The 15,860-nt window shown below is 39.2% G+C and overlaps 1 protein-coding gene across 2 annotated transcripts in view; it reads right to left on the bottom strand.

The window, feature by feature from the left end:
• The window catches only part of STXBP6 (syntaxin binding protein 6), a 246,261-nt gene that overhangs the window by 212,408 nt on the left and 17,993 nt on the right, over window positions 1–15,860 (bottom strand). The gene's annotated exons all lie outside the window — the stretch shown is intronic.

Here is a 15,860-nt window from a genome sequence, read left to right as displayed (position 1 = left end):
ATGTGGAGATAGGTGGGTCTGTTCAGTGTTTAACATGAAACTTAATTTTTTTTCTTTTGTGATTCAGTCAAAGTGACAAATAGGAAAGAAGATTAAATTTTGACATGACCAATGGTCGTGCCCATCCCCATGAAAGAGTGCCTCTACTTCATACCCTGAGTTTGTGTTCTAAAACTACCTTCAGCAACATCAATGAGATGACATGCTAGAAAAGCTCCAGCTTCTGACTTTCCAAATACATAAATCTAAATGCAACAAGTCACATAGAGCAGATATTTAAATCATGTAACTATGGCAGATTTAATGTTTAGAAAAATAAACAAGTTTCCAGTGAAAAATAAATTTGGTCATAAGTACAAAAACTTATTTAGTATTTAATATATACTTTCAAAAAAAAACACCCTGTATTTTACTAAGATCTGTGAAACCCTTCACATATATTCTTTGCCTCACTCCCCACCTGAACCACAAAGTAATTATGAAGCACCTGAATAGTGATGTGGGCTCTGATTTGAGCTTCTTGTATGATGACACTTCGCCAGATGGCACCTGAGGCTGTCATGTGCTTCTTACGTTGGTAATAGTCAAAGACATTGTGTAAGCCTGCTCCTCTCCTGTACATACTCTAACTTCAGAAAGCCACTGCTAGCTGTTTTAAAAACACACTTCCTTTTCTTATGATGGAAGTTCTTCGATTTGGCTGGGAAACAAGAGTTAATGTTATTCATTATCCAAGAGAAGCTACAATTATTAGGAATTGTGAACGAAAGAGGAGTTACCAAGTTCAGCTCAATGGACAGAGACAAAATAAGATTCCTCTGAAGATCCAAAACTGCAAAATCCAGCAGTTCTAAGTACCTGACCCATATATATCTGTTTACTATTCATTGATGGAAAAGTAAGAGATCCAGGCTGAAGGCACCATTACTCAGCTTTGAAAACTATAGGATGCTTTCTTGCAGGATTTGGTTCAACTAATCACAAGAGAGGGGGAAAGAGCATTTCTAAGCTATGTGGTCAAGCGATCAATTAAACCCTGGGTTCAGAAATTAGTGGGAAATGCATGAGCCATTATGAAATTCCATGGGCTAAGCAGGCTTTTCTCCAGATGACTGAGATTCACAAAAGTTAAGGCTCTAAGGGGTTACCAATGCATCTTGAATTTCTCTACTGTGACCAGAAAAACAGTATTTTCAGTGCATTGTTTTTCATTATCCGATGGAGCTGCAGCAACCACTCAGCCTGCCTCTACATCTGTTTTCCCCTTTTTAGGATCATTCCAGTTCAGAAAAACAACTGATAATTTTACGTAGTGGCTGTTAAAATGTTCATTCTAGCCTAGCAGCCGTGTTTACAACTTCTAAGCTTTAATTAATCAAAAAATTTTGGACATCAGTGATTCTGTTTTATAATGGGTGGACTGCATAAACATCTATCTCAAATTCTGGTTTTGCTCTGTTTTAGCTGTGGGACTTGGAGCAGGTCTCCCACACAAAAAAGTCAAAGAAATAAGGGAGCTAATTTATAAGGTCACCAGTGATTCTATGTATGTGGCAAGAAATTTAAAAATGAGCAAAGAATAGCAGTTCTTGAGTTTTTTGGTCTTAGCACCCCTTTATTTACATTCTTAGAAATTACTGAAGACACCAAAAAGGTTATCTTAGAAAATTCTAGAAAACACGAGTATATATGCACACATTCCAATAGCGAACATGTGATATTTAGAAAATTCCACTTTACACATGGGAGAAAATGAGCATAAGAAAGATACATAATGTCTTACTACTACTATAAAAATTGTTTTGGCTTCACACACCCCTTAACAGGGTCTCAGGAATCAGGAACCCCCAGACATCCTCAGATTGCACTTTGAAAACCACTAGCCTAGAATATCTTAACATCAGAAAGCAGGAAAAGCCCTGGCTGCTAGCTCAGTGGATTGAGCATCGGCCTGCGAGCCAAGTGTCGCTGGTTTGATTCTCAGTCAGGGCACATTACTAGGTTGCACGTCAGGTCCCCAGTTGGGGGCACGAGTGAGAGGCAACCACACAGTGCAAAAAAAAAAAAGAAAGCAGAAAAACAATCAAAGACTACTAGAATCATATCAAAGGATTCAGGAGCCCATACAGAGGGGTTTCTACTGGTCAAAGATGGCAAAATTTTAGTATCGATGAGAATAAATGCAATGGATTGAAACACTAATATTTTTAAATTCATTCATTCGTAATGAATCATTCTCCTCTCTGTCCCTGCCTCTATTTCTGTCTGTCTCTCTCAATGGTTATCTTTGGGGAATATTACGAATTAGCTGGCTAATAGGGCCAACTAATTAATTTGAAAACTAGTGAAAAAAGAGGAAAAAATCAGGTGTTTTCCCACATACGCTGTACCTCAGAATAACCAAATACTTGATTCGTAGGAGTTTCTCTTTATAGAAGCATTCTAGGTACTAAAGAAATGATTGAAATAAGATTTTGAATCCTGTAATGAATTGATTTAGGCAACAACAATCACCACTGACTGTCAACATATCTCCCTCTCACACACAGACACACACACACACATTGATGTGAATCTAAGTGGCTCCTGACCAGAGTACACAACACTCTTCAAGTATTCTTGACAAAAACTGAAAACAAAATTTGATTCAGCCTCTAGATGTAATTATCAGTTCAAAAGAAATACAGTGGTCAGGGGAACATTTAACAGGAATGTAATCAGCAAATTCCAGCCTATGGGACACAGCACAATAAATAGTTCACTTTGGTAAAAAAATAAATAAATTGGAAAGAAAGGATAGTGAACAGTGAACCTATATATTAAAAGGGACTCAAGAGGCATGCCTACCAATGGCAATGTATGGAACCTTATTTGAATTCTGATACAAATTAACTGAAAAGAAAAATGAGGAAAACAGATGAATTTGAACACTGACTAGATATTCCATATTTGATTATATTAGAGATCTTAAATATAATAATGTTGCAGTATTAAAAGAAAAAAAGAGTCTTTAACCTTTCAGAGATGTGCACAAAAATACAAATGAAATATTAGCCTGTCAGAGATTTGCTTCTAAATAATCTGGGGCATGGAGAGGATGTTAGGGTCTAGATGAAGCAAGACTGGCCTTACTTTGACCATTTGTTGAAGCTGGGAGAAAGGCACACAGGGTTCATTATGATATTCTATTTCTGTATATGCTTAAAATTTTCCACATTTAAAAAAGGGGGTGGGGCATGAACAGGCTCTGTGGCCCAGCACTCAGGAGCATGGAGCACGGGGCCCACGTCCTGGGAGCACTGCGCAGCTCAGGCCGCAAAGCTGACCTGTGACGGAAAGGTTCAGAAAAGAAGCCCTGAGTCATCTCTGAACGAAGACATCTTCCCAACAGAGCAGGAAACAAAATCATTTTTACAGTATGATCATAACCAAGAAATATAAACAAAAACTCACAACAGAAAAAGGTATAAAAAATTCTTCACAGATAAAGAAAACACAGGAATAAAGTTTCTTTCTTCTGGGTATAGGGGCTATGGGCGTTTGCATTTCTTTGCCTCTATTTCTGTGAGTTTTCTAAATTCTCTTTAGCTAATATATTGTTTTAAATTATATTGATTTATACATTTTAAAATCACTTATACTATCAAAGCTCTACAGATAGCTATTTTTATATAATCCTATTTTATGTTATATTTCTATGACCCTTTCTATAGCTTGGATAGAGGAAGAATATTATAATAATGAAGAAAATATTTAAAACTATGATCGGGGAATTTTTAAACTGCATTATGAAAGCAATACAAGAATACCTTTTTTATATTTGGGAAAGGGGGATAGCCTTTATTATCTTTTCCTCTACAAATAGAGAAGAACTGCTATTTTATAAAATCATATTTGGATAAACTAGCTCAAGATCTCTTTAGGTTCTTCTAAAACCTCAGTTTCAGAAATTTGGGACTTAATGAAGGAGCTTGTCCAGACACTGGACAGATCTGAATATAGAAGGTGGAGCAAAAGTAGGTTTACAGTTGTTTGTATGGAAAATAATAAAATAATAAACAATAATACAAGAATGAATTCTGTGTTTTGCATACTCACAATTGTAAACCTACTTTTGCCCTAGTCTGTATGTATCCAAATACTCTGTCCACCCAGCCCTACCACCTCCACGTCCCACTCCCATCAGCTCAAGGAAGAGAAAGAAAAGTTGAGTTTAATGCCAAGATTCCATGCCTGGTATCACCATGTTCTCCAAAGAAATTTGCATCCCACAATCAAAAGTGTGTATTTTCTTTTTTAGAGAAAATGTTCCCTTCAGCTAAAGATACTTAAAGAAATGTGCAACAACTTGGAATCCTATGCAAGCTTCAATTATTTCGCTTTGAAAATAAATAAAAGAATTTGCGCACCAGTGACTATTAATAATTGACCATGAAAAAATGTTGGAAATTTGGCATAGATAATTGTTATGTTTTCCAAACAGGTCTAATTAAACTTGATTTGGACTACATAATGCCTTTTTTTTTTTTTTAACCCTGCTATTAAACAAACAAATAACAACAAGAAAAAAAGGTGAAACTGCCACTTCTATGTTTTATATATATTGTGGGAGGCTGCACTCAATGAGGGAAGAAGGAAAAATGACTCAATGTATGGCAATATAACCTTAACTCAGTGGTTCTCAACCTTCCTAATGCCGTGACCCTTTAATATAGTTCCTCATGTTGTGGTGACCCCCAACCATAACTAAAGCACAGTGATTAATCACAAAAACAATATGTAATTATATATGTGTTTTCCAATGGTCTTAGGCAACCCTGTGAAAGGGTCATTCGACCCCCAAAGGGGTCGCGACCCATAGGTTGAGAACTGCTGCCCTAACTGATCGTGTGAACTTCGGACCAGATTGTCAAGGTTAAAATCACTGGTCTGCCATTTATTAGCTGCTGACTTTGGGCAGGCTATTCAACCTCTCCCGCAGCATGAGTCTCTCATCTACAAAAGAAAGAATGAGTGGGAGAGTCAAAGGGTTGTTGTAATAACTGAGAAATGGAAAATGCTCAGCCTACTATTGTTACTAGAACCTAATATACCTTTTTCCTGCTCCCCACCTTTTTTCTTCTTTCACCCAAGAAATAAAGATTTGACAAACTTCTTGTTCTTTAGTCTCATCAGAGAATTCTGTAATCTATATTCAATCTTTACTTTTCTATTTTCCCCAGAGAAGAAATGAACTGTTTGTTCAGAAAAAAACAAAAATGATGTTAGATTCCCCTTTATTTTGAATCAATCACAAATAGTAGCAAATTCCTAACTCCTTGAAACTAGAAAGAATCTCCCTGCTTCTGAGGCCTTAGGAAACTCTCATTGCTCCCCAAATCCTTTGCACTGGATCTAGTTTCTAGTTATACTAAGTCGCTCCTGGCTCTTTTGAGGGGGTTAAAAAAAAAGAGAGAGAGAGAGACATGAGACAATCCATGTCAATGAAATGCTCTGGAGAAATGCACATCCATTCCAGAGAGAGGAACACAAGTCTTAAGAATACTCGCACATCACTTACCACTCTTACTCAAAAGGAAATTCTAGGTGTGTTGGTACTGTCAGGAAGACTCCTGGATTGAGAATTTAATAAAAGGGCATAAAAAGGGATTACTGAAATCATAAAATAAACCTAACAAAGCATAGAACTTTAAAACAAAACTAAAACACTATATTCTAGGGTACAAGGAGTGGGAAAGGAGAACTGGAATGGGATTCACGCATGCTTCAGGCTCCAAACATGAGAATCGGTATGAGAGCTAAGCAAAGTTATAAGGCTTGCACTTTAGAAATAAGGCTGGTAGGTAAAGTAAATAAAAGAAATTTGAAGCTAGTGCTGTCCAGGTAGTATAGTGTATAGTGCTGACTATACAGTAAAATGTTTATTAGGAATGAATCCAAAGAGTCCATTAGGTATATAAAGTTGTATCTCTGATTTCATATATTTGAACCTAAGTTGAAGCACATGTTATGAAACAAATCTTTTATTCATCAGAATCCTTGGAAAATAAAGAGTATTTATGTGTGCTAGCTGTTAAAGTATAACTCCTCCCCACAGCTGCTTAAATGTGGGGAGAACTTTGATGGATGGTCAAGTGAGAAAGAATAGCAAGTAGGGATAGAATCAGTAAAGCAGGTGAAAGAGCACAAAGATCAAATTCTGACCCTTCAAGTCTTGACTAAAGCCTATGTGAAGGGACCAGATTCCCCATGGAAACCGGGTTGGAGGGAAGTGCTGCCCTCAGAATGCACGTGAGTGACACAGAGACAGCTCTTTAGGGCTCAGCAGCACAGAGGCGAAGGGCGCACGAGGAAGGAAGACACAGGAACATGGAATCACCAGAAGGCATTGGGTTGATGGTATCCAGAAAGGATGCAAAAGCATCCAAAGATCAGAGATTCCATGGAATCTAAAAATCATTGAGGTCATTTGATTAAAGGTGGTCCTGGGTCATAAAGCAACCCAATGACATACTAGGCCCTAAGGAATCCCTGGGACAACAGAGAGCAGGAGGACTTACAGGACTTAGTTGTTTCTCTAGGGCTTGGATCTCAGTGGGCAGCTCAGCGGGGCAGAGAAACAACATGGTGGTTGAAATCTCCAACTGTGAAGCTAAATTGCCTGCCTTGCACCTTATCTTTCCAACTACAAACTCAAATTAGGAACCTGTTCTGTGTGCTCACACATCCATCCCTGAATTTTACCTCTGCCCAAATGCTCTTCGTTAGGGGTCACAAATAGATCTTCTCTACAGCATACTACACAATTATACACTATCCCCATCTCAGCAATTTCAGAAAAACATTCTTAACCTGAACTGTGTATGTATTTCTGTTCTGTCATTGATGTGCTATATGGTTTTTCTGTTTTCCCATTCTTCCCACAGTGCACGCAAGCAGGACTCCCAGAAAGTCTAAATACATTGCAGACGTCAGCCACTGGCAGCGGCTTCTCACTTGCCGGCAACTCACTCCTTACATAGCTAAATACTGAGAACTGACCGCAGGTCTCGGCAGCAACGCCTTGGAACCACATGGTTCCTGTAAGGCCCGGAGGCCTCTTTGAGCCCAGGCTCTTCTCACCCACTCTTTGCCAGCTGCATTCTCAAAGCAGTGGCCTTTAATATTACGGGAGGCTATAACTATCACTAGGACCCCAAACTCTCCTGACTTTCCAAAGTACTGACCCTGATTTTAATTTAAAAGGGCCAGAGGTAGAAATCAATCACCAAAGAGGAGGAATGTGGTAAAATACCAGCAGGCTAAACCTCTATATTTTATGCTATTCTTTGACATCACCACCCAAGGTCAGGACAGTCTGAACACTAACCCTTTCCTCATCTCTTTCCATACTCCTCTCTCCAGAGTGACTTTTCAAGGTCACGCACCTGATATAAATCCTCTTTGTAGAGCCAAGAGAGCTAGATCCTGGTCCCAAGCTGCCAATATAAATAGTATGGCCTGGGGATGGTCACCAACCTTTTCCAGACCTCAGCTCCCTTCTATATAACAGTATCAGTGCTAAGAACTGCCAGCTTTAATGCTCTATGATTCTAAGGTCCCCATTTATTCTTTGGCAGGCCTAAGTGTAGAGAACTATCATGATGTGAAAATCCTGAGGTTCAACTTATGTAGAAAATAAGCTCTTAATTTATAAATTTCTTCAACACGGATCTTTCTGATAAGCCATAGGTCCAATAAGAACGGCTACCACTGATGGCCTACAACATGCCAGGCACTGTTGTTGGAAGTTTGCAAACTCAGCTGAGACTTCCTGAAGGATCTTAAGGAGGCTCTTTAGCTGCACGTTAACTCAGCCCCTTTCCCCTCTGTTGAGCCCAAGAAGCAATACATACTTGGTGGACTTACGCCTCATCTCCCACTTTACAAGCTTTACAATACCTAATAAAGATGTGCATGAAAGGACAGGATAAATTTCTAAGCCACCAGAAGACTCATATCTAGAACAAACTAAGGCTTTCAAAAAATGCCAAGAACAAAGCAGGTGGTTTAGTTATTTTGAGAGCAAGATAAAAAAAATAATCAAGGCAGGGCCAAAACTATTGCTTGGGTAAAATAGCATAAAACGGCAGATGTTGAGGACAGACAATGCTTTTGAATAACTTTTTGTGCTCTTTATTAGAGAAAAATGAAACAATCCTTAAAGGTCCAAGTCCTAGATAAGAGAACCCAAGTCTTGGCCTATAGAATACCCCAGGGCCTAAAGGAATTTGCAGACTAGAAGCCTTGAGTTGGGTAAAGTGATTCTTACCTTGGGAATAGTTTGGGGGGGGGGGGTTTCCTCACCACCTTAATAATCTATAAATCTATCAAAAAGCTAATTTACCAAATTATACAAATAACAAATACAAGGAGTCAGAGAGGAAAGTTGTAGCATCATGCTGGACTTGGACTTGGTTTGGAGAGGGGAAATTGGATGAGATGTGGAGAAAGAGGAAGAGAGGCATTAAAACAGGGAAAATTAAAGGAAAAAAAAAGTGAGGATGAGTAAACAGGCTTCTTGGGGAAGAATAAGGAGACAGAGCCACCGAGAGCAGAGTGAGTGTCTGGCTGGCAGCAGAACTGCTCTCGGCTGTAAAACGTTTCATTCCAGAGCAGATCTCTTGAGCGCTGGGGGACTTCTCCCACTATCTGTCATCATCACCCTCAGCCTGGAAACATGGACACTCTTCTCCTATGCTTTGTCCTTTATCTAATCTTTTCAGAATCAGCAACGAAAAGATGCTGTATCTGAAAGCTTGCATGCTTAAATTTTTTTTTTTATCACAACCTTCGGGTGTTTTTGAGATGATCAGATTTAGCATTTTAGTATAAAACCGAAGTGCTTTTTTTTCTTTGTGAGCCTTTCAAACCCCCTTTCCTTCTCAAGTACAAGGAACGCGGGCTCCAGTGGCTTACCATTCACAGAAGTGTTTTCTGAGCTCTGAGATTACTGCTTACAAGCTACAGACCGGTGGGCTTGCTCTCCCTCAGTTACTGCCAAAGCACGACACATATTACTAATGACAACAGAAGACTCTAACAGGGCTTCCTACCTACCCTCCCTTCCAAGCTATCACAGTGGGAGCTGCACAGGATGCAGTGAAACCAGGCCTCCTCTTGAGGGCTTCGATTGTGCTGTCAGTCACCTTCGGAGGCCACACAGCCACAGAAGGCAGCAAAGGCACCAATCATTCCAGCAACTGGATATGCTAGGAACTCAAATGGGCAAGCCAAGCACACAATAAAGTGAAACAAAGTTGACTTTCACTTTCCTCTCAAACACACAGCAAAAGAGCAGGATAACTGGCTGCAACAGGCCCTAGGCATCAGGTATGATGACAGTAGGGAGAGAGGTAAAGACTCCAATTCAATGGAGAACAGATGCTCCTAATAAGTCAAGGATACTTAGCTGAAGCCAGAAGTCCTGAGTTACACATGAAAACTCACGATTTTTAAATCTTGTCAATCACATCCATTAAGATTTCTTTCTGGTACAAATAAAAGAAATCTTGGTTACACTGAAAGGAGAATGTATTGGCTCTTGAAGCGGAAAAGCCTAGGAGGACAGCTGCCATGGGGTTTAATCAATGAGATCATGACCAGTTTCTCTATCTGGATTCCACTTCTCCTTTGTCATTTCTGTCCTTAGATAGGCTCTACCCTATGACAGTTAGGCAGTTGCTAGCCATCCAGACCACATCCTGCCAGGGTTAGGCAGAAAACAAGAAAGATTCTCTTCCTGGAGTTCCCTCACAGTCTCCAAATTCCCTCTGATTTGGGCCAACTTGGATTACTAGATGATTCCTGAACCGACCATTGTGGCTAGGCTGCTCGGCGGATGATCAGCCAGCCCCCGGCTGCACACTTCATTTAGAGTCAGGGGTAAAACTGAATCTCAAGCACAGGGCCTGAGATTGGAGGATAGGAAATTTCTGAAAAGGTAATTAGAGTGCTGCTATTAAAAAGAGAAAATATATTCTGGGCAGCCAAAAAACTATAAACATGCTACAGCAACTTGTTCAAATATTTTAAAAACACTACACAGGCCAAATAAAACAGGTTTCCTGGCTGAAGGGGTTTGTCAACCTCCAGTTCCAATCCTCCCTCTATTTGTTTCCTAGGTGATCTCATCCAAGATGAGCTTTCATTTACCACCGCTATACCCAACTGGCCACACAGTTATCTCTGACTCACAAATTCAACTGCCTGCTCAATATCTTCACTTGGATGCCTCAAAGTCAATTCAAATTAAATTTGGCCAAATGAAATCAATGATCTTCTCACCTTCTACCAGCTCCCACCCAAAGGTGGACTTCCTTGGAGTTCTTTTTGGGGCAGGGGAATAAGAGGAAACAAGATCAGCATGACTGAAGTATTGTTTGAAAAGAAAAAAAATTTTTTTTCAGGAAGTTAATTATAAGACTCCACTGAAATTCTTTCTCTACTTCAAATACTCAAAGGCATTTAATACCTTAATTCATCTAAATTTGCAATTTCCATTTTTCATCTCTTCCCAATGTATTTTTAAGACATGTGGAAATAAGGTTTCATCATGACAAATAGTGAAGGAAGACTGTCAATGGACCTCCGAAGGTACTTTTGCTTGCTAGTTTGTTAATGCAGATGTAATGTTCTAGTAAGCATATTATCTGATTTGATCCAGACAAAAACCCAGGAGGCTGGTAAGGCAAATATTGCCATCTTTCATCAAATCTAAGAAATCTAACTGTTAGATGCACCATTATTTTATGAACCACTATATTAGGAAAAAAATCCACAAATTAAAACATAACATATAATGCACTATAAAATATATCTTGTTTTTAGATATATAAAAGTGTAAGATAAACAAAAGAGTATGTCTTAGCATTCTTGAAAAACATTAGTATAAGCTACCTTTTCAGATAAGGAAACAGAGGCTCAGAGACTTGTCTAATTAACAATTAATTGATAACTAATAAATTGAATGAACTTGAACCCATGGGGATCAGTTTCCTAATATATTTGTCCCCCATTCTAGCCCTTGGGTTTGAATGATCTCTAGCATTTCTTCTAGGGCCTCAAAAGCTGTTCTCATACAAAGCCGGTGAAAAATCAGAACTGAGTCAATTCAACAAATGCTTTTACTTTGATGTGGATTCTAAAGACTGAACGTAGTTTAAACTTGACTTTTCTCCACCTCTTAGATAGCCTAGGAAATACTGCTAGCACAAACAGCAATATATGCCATTGTGTAAAAAAGATTGCATCATTAATTTTACTGCTAACTCAGTAGGATTCCCACAAAAACTTACAGTTCACTATTAATTTTAAATATGATTTCCAAGACAATTTTCATTTGTGACATAATATTACTGGGCATCTAGTCAAGCTAAAACTTTCATTCTTTTATAATAAAATATACCCATTTAATGATTTTTTGTGTGTATCCTTGTTTTTAAAATACCATTTAGAAAGGGGCCACGTTATACCTAATCACTGCAGAAACTAATGTGAAGCAAATGTGTAAGCCTAATAATCCTAATTAGTTTGTGCAGGAAGCCTTTTGATTTCAACACCCAACATTCATTAAAAAGAAATTTCATTGCAAAAGCCGAGAAATTTGGTGTGTGGGTTCTGAATAAGATAGAGGAGGCTTAATTCATGACAAAGTTTTTTTAAATTTAAATTTAATTGTTTTACATTTTGTATTTCCCCCAGCACCCAGAGGAGTGTCTTTTTTTTTTTTTTAATAATTTATTTGCTTGTTTGTTTTTTTATTTATTTTTAGAGAGAGGGGAAAGGAGAAAGAGAGGGAGAGAAACATCACAGTGTGGTTGCCTCTTCCTTGCGCCCCCAACTGGGGACCTGATGTGCAGCCTAGTCATGTGCCCTAACTGGGAATCAAACCAGTGACACTTGGTTCACAGGCCGATGCTCAATCCACTGAGCCACAGCAGCCAGGGTTCAGAGCAGTGTCTTAAACATATAAACTACCTAATAAGTACACATGATGATATACAATAACAAAAACGACAGCCCCTCTGTTTTCATAAACATTCCTTCTTTCAAGGCCTGTGCTGGCTTTGCAGGGGAAACAGTCTCCAAATTCTTGGTGGTACCTACTATGAATCTATCTTTGTGCCAACAGCACACCAGATTTAATACTTGAAGTCCCCAAGGAGCTTACGGTCTGACCAGTGGGTACAAACAGGTGGCGATTATCTTTAAGTGTGGCTTAGTAACCAAGCAATATATTAAAATGTTTAATATGATGTCCAAGCAACAACAGATGTAGAAGTAGGAGAGCTGGTGTAGCCAGTTGCTATACGTGACCTTGGGCAAGTCACTTCTCTGAACCAGTTTTCTTAATTATCACTTACTCACTCATCCCTCAGGGCTACTGCAAAAGAAGTTATGACAGGAGAAAACGTTTTGCAAACCCTAACACACTATGTAGTGTAAAGTATCATTAGAGATACTAGTAAAACATTCTGTTGCCCAGATTATTGCAATGACTTTGGGGGTGGAGGGATCACTTAAGATGAAGCCAAGAAGGTCCTTTCTAAAATTCAAACCTGATCATTCACTCCCAGGTTTAAAGACTCCTTCTAGCCAAAGTATAAATTCTCAAGTGTTTAGCTTGGTAGATGAGGCTCTTCAAAAACCGGCTCCTCTGCAGCCCCATCTCTGGCTTTCTTTTTCAAAGACCAAGCAAATGTGCAACTGCCCCCTGATCACACTCTCCTCCACTTCTTTGCCTTTGCAATTTTGGTGGAATTTCTGGCTGTGATAATCATACCACACCCACGACACAGGCTTCTATTATAGCACCTTCCACATCATCAGTAGGCTCTAAGAATCTCCAAGGCAAGGAGGGCCCATGCCTTATTCTTCCCCATACCTTGTACAAAATCCAACATACAGCACCTCAGTAAAATGTTCCTTGAGTGACAGGCAAGAAAGGCCCTTATTTGTAGACCATAAAAAGATGGTGCCAAGAAGAGAATCTCAAGGAAAGACTGTCAACTGAAAAAAGGCTTACAGGCCCTAATAAAAATACTACAGTTCACATCTCTTTTCCAAATGCCCTAAGACCAGATGTTTTGGAATTCAAAAATGTTGACATGCTCCCAGTAGAGTGTAGCTCAGCACTCCATATGCAAACACAGTACTACATCTGCAGCAGTATGAATAACCACATTAAAGGAGATAAATGAGGAATATAAACAAGACACTCATTCATTCGAGTCAGATCTCACCACCAAATAGGTTACAAGAGCTTTTAGAGCCTTTTGGATCCTGGTAGTAGATCCATATCACCTGATTTGCATACATAGCTCTTTCATATCCATTTTCTCTTTTGCTCAGAAATTCACTACAGCAGGACTGACCTATATTTAGGCAAGAAATAAGAATGGTCACACACCTAAATAGCAGCAGACAGGCAATATAATACTCTGAGAAGAAGGGATTCAGAGGCACATACAAATGGTCAACACCACTGGCAACGGCTGCAGCCTCTTAGAACAAGAAAAAAAATCTCTGGATCCAACGATGAAGGACTGGGTGAGAAAAGATACACAGAGCAGAAAATCAGTCACTCAATCGACCAGTACTGTTAGGAAAGCCAATTATAGATTACTAAATGGCTCTCCAACTGGGTAGGGGGGTGGGGAGAAATGTACCCATGCAATGGCATTCATAAGCCAAAATCAAGCTGCTCCAGACTGGCCCAACTTGCTTCCACATCAAAATAGAAATAGGAAAGCATGCCACCTGCTCTCCAGGACTTCAGGATAGAACAGAATAACTCTTTTTGCGAATAAATAGATAAGTATAGACATATATTCTTTTAAACAACCAGAAAGACTCCCATGTAATCCCTCATGTGAAACAGTTCTTTTAGAGTCCAATACTAGCAGGAGTAAAACTTTTCCTAATAAACTGGAAGCACTTCCCTTTTCAAAAAGTACTACACTAAGAAGAGGAAGAAGAATGCATAATCCCATTTCTGATGTATCTTAACACCTGGACATTCATTTTGCGTTTACTAATGAATCTAAAATTCTCATTTCAGGGATGAGACTTCAAGAGGCACCTCTTGATTCTGTCACACACCAGAGGCCAATACAGTAATAACAGCAACAGCTACCATTTAGCCTTCTGAGCCCTCACTGTATACAAGGCAGGAAGCTGAAAATCCTGAAGGCCTCAACTGATACTCACAATAAAAGAACCTACTTTAGGGTTATCAACCCATTTTACACATAAGAAACTAAATCTTTCAATAAAGATCCTAGAGCTTTTAAGAAGGAAAGCAATATAATGGTGATGTTATTTCTTGCCAATTACTTGGTTTTTACTCGGGGGGGAAAAATGGTAAAGCTCACTCTCAATAGCTCATACTTTCATCCCCTACAATACATCTTTTTCAGTAAGTATGTAGCTGAAACAACTCTCTTGTCCACATCTAGTCTTTCCCATGTATCCCAGCTAAAAATGTGTTCTCATTCATAATCTCTCTTTCCCCCTCTTCCTTGCTTCTCAGAAATTCTCCTTGAATGTGCCCCACCCGCCTATACTGGGCACCTATTATATACCAGGCACCATGCTGAAGATACAAACTGTAAAAGTTACAGTCCCATCCTTCACATATTCACTCTAGATAGACATGCAAGCAAAAAATCATGCTTAAGTATTATAGGTATATAAGACACAGAAGTAGCACAGGTCAATTCTGCCACAGGGTTGAAGTTCAATGGTCATAGAAGGCTTCAAGGAGATGGTGACCCCTGACTGGGTCTAAAAAATAACTGCAAAAATGCAAGATGGATGAGGAGGAAAGGGGCATTTTAAGAACAAAAGAATTAAAATGAATGATGCCACCAGAGTACTTCATGCAAGAGAGCACAGCACCCTGCCCTATGGAAAGGGAAAAGGGAGAACCTGAGGCAGCCAAATGGGCAAAGAAAGCCAAAGTGCTCATCAATTCACCAGAAGAGCCTGGCCACCTCTTCCCAACAAGCTTTCAGCACCTTTATTCTTACCATAAACCCTGTGACTTCTGAGAATCAGTCTCTTTCCTATTCTGAGGCCATTATTTACCAATTAATCATGGCCCTAAGACTTTGAGTTGAAGACAAGACACTATTCCATCAAGGGCTCTTCATCATGAGGAACAGCTCTAAGTGCAACAGAGAAAATTTAAAAATGCTCAGCTCACTGAGTTGGGCAGGGGAACAGGAGAACTGATTTTAAATAGAATGCTTTTAAAGGGAAATATCTATATCATAAATCATCAGTTAAAGAGAGCTTCAATACTCACCTGAACACCAGGGCACAATAAAGACTGACTGTTGTTGGGTTCACATCTGCTCTTACTTGGCCTTTAAAGCAGTAACCCCCACGCTTTCTGAAATTGCTACAGCCCGTCTGCATCTGATTCATGGACTCCTGTCTCTTCTTTAAAAGAAAGAAGACCTGGCTGCTGTGGCTCAGTGGATTGAGCGTCGGCCTGCGAGCCAAGTGTCGCTGGTTCGATTACCAGTCAGGGCACATGACGAGGTTGCATGTCAGGTCCCCAGTTGGGAGTGTGAGTGAGAGGCAACCACACAGTGATGTTTCTTTCCCTCTCTTTCTCCTTTCCCCTCTCTCTAAAAATAAACAAAGAAATAAATAAACTTAAAAAAATAAAAAAATAAAAATAAAAACCTTCCTCAAATCTTTTTTAAAAAAAAAGAAAATCCTGTTGCTATAGAACATGTTTTTTATTTTTAATTAAGTGGATTTATGAAAATTTCCTCATGAGAATTTTCTGACATCCTATAAGTAGACAC

The sequence above is a fragment of the Furipterus horrens genome, unplaced genomic scaffold, assembly GCF_987537825.1.
Source record: "Furipterus horrens unplaced genomic scaffold, mFurHor1.1.pri manual_scaffold_3, whole genome shotgun sequence".
In the NCBI taxonomy this organism is placed as follows: domain Eukaryota; kingdom Metazoa; phylum Chordata; class Mammalia; order Chiroptera; family Furipteridae; genus Furipterus; species Furipterus horrens.
The sequence above is the reverse complement of the archived record's forward strand: the minus strand, read 5'-3'. Positions and strand labels throughout refer to the sequence as shown.